This window comes from Borostomias antarcticus (assembly GCF_949987555.1).
Source record: "Borostomias antarcticus genome assembly, chromosome: 16".
Classification (NCBI taxonomy): Eukaryota; Metazoa; Chordata; class Actinopteri; order Stomiiformes; family Stomiidae; genus Borostomias; species Borostomias antarcticus.
This window is the reverse complement of record NC_140249.1, coordinates 5,911,051-5,912,656: the sequence shown is the minus strand read 5'-3', so window position 1 is coordinate 5,912,656 and position 1,606 is coordinate 5,911,051. Positions and strand designations below refer to the sequence as shown.

The 1,606-nt window shown below is 48.3% G+C and overlaps 1 protein-coding gene across 1 annotated transcript in view; it reads left to right on the top strand.

Moving 5' to 3' along the window:
• Window positions 1–1,606, top strand: part of LOC311319629 (uncharacterized protein) — a 47,901-nt gene extending 46,295 nt beyond the window's left edge. Inside the window, exon 10 of the mRNA XM_084451209.1 lies at window positions 1–1,606. This exon is cut by the window's left edge and continues 374 nt beyond it. The gene's annotated coding sequence lies outside the window, so the exon portion shown is untranslated.

Here is a 1,606-nt window from a genome sequence, read left to right as displayed (position 1 = left end):
GGAGAAGAGAGAGAGAGACCACTCCTGGACAGTGAAGTTGAGTGACTGCATATGGACTGTTGATCTCTGTGTGTGTGTGTGTGTGTGTGTGTGTGTGTGTGTGCGCGTGTGTGTGCGTGTGTGTGTGTGTGTGTGTGTGTGTGTGTGTGTGTGTGTGTGGAGGTGCCTTAACACCCATGGCCAGTAATTCATCATATCCTCTTCCCTCTAAGCCCGGCTGCAGCTGTCACACACACACACAGCCATAGACTGAAGACTGGCTAGCCGGCATGCCTGGAGACAAGATACTACAGTCACTTACACATAGAGAGAGAGCAGGGAGGAGGGAGAGGGAGAGAGAGGGAGAGACAGAGACAGAGAGGAAGAATGAGTGAGGGAGACCGCTGCCGGATCATTCCTGGATCTCCTGTGGTGACTGGGGGAGTCAGAGAAGCTCCACTTCCACCTCTCCCAACAGCTGTGCTGCAGACAAGCGGCCTGTAGATGTTACCAGGGTGACCGGTCAGACAGGCCTGTAGATGTTACCAGGGTGACCCGTCAGACAGGCCTGTAGATGTTACCAGGGTGACCCGTCAGACAGGCCTGTAGATGTTACCAGGGTGACTCGTCCTTCTGCTGCTGGGATGCCTTTGTTTGTTTCTCCCCCATGTTCCACGAGCCAGAGACGTGTTATTATCATGTAATAGGCAGAGACGTGTTATTATCATGTAATAGGCAGAGACTTGTTATTATCATGTAATAGGCAGAGACGTGTTATTATCATGTAATAGGCAGAGACGTATTATTATCATGTAATAGGCAGACGTGTTATTATCATGTAATAGGCAGAGACGTGTTATTGTAGTGTGTAATGGGCAGAGGCGTGTTATTATAGTGTGTAATAGGCAATCAGAAGACGGCATCTGAGAGAGAATAAGCGTCTTTATGTTCTCCATCGATTCAACTCTGCTTAATAGTAGAGAGACAGTCTCACACAGCCGCAGGGCAAGGTCCTCCACACGGAGTGTTTGTGTGTGTGTGTGTGTGTGTGAGTTCGCGTCTGTGTGTGTGTATGTGTCTGTGTGTGTCGCCAAGCGTGGTTTGATGTGTGAAGAAAACAGCACCATTAACTATTGCTTCTGGAACATTTATTTTCTCAAAGATCATGATCCACATTATTGACGAGCTCAATTGGAATTAATCTTCTCCCGGCTCACCCCTCCCATTGTCCGGGGATGGAGGGAGCGGAGCAGCTATCGACCCACACAGGCTATCTGTTGTTCTCATCACTCTTATCAAAAATTGAACAATAGCGTCGACCGGTGGAGCCTGAAGATTTTTATTGAGGGGTCGAACAAAAACAAACAAGCTATTATCTATGAGCGTGAGAGCATCATAAATATACATGCTAAATCCCTGGTCTTGGGGGTTTTACCTCCGCGCCATTGAGGGCCACAACTCTGATGTACCTGGAGTCTGGAGATCAGCAGGAGCTGTGTTACGCATCGCTGTGTGAAACACTTGTTTTGTCGGGGTTGGAGTTGGCTATTAAAACGCTGAACACGCGCTAGCATTCTCCTGTCCTCTTTTCTCTATCGAACGATGAGTCCAAATCTTTCATCTTTGA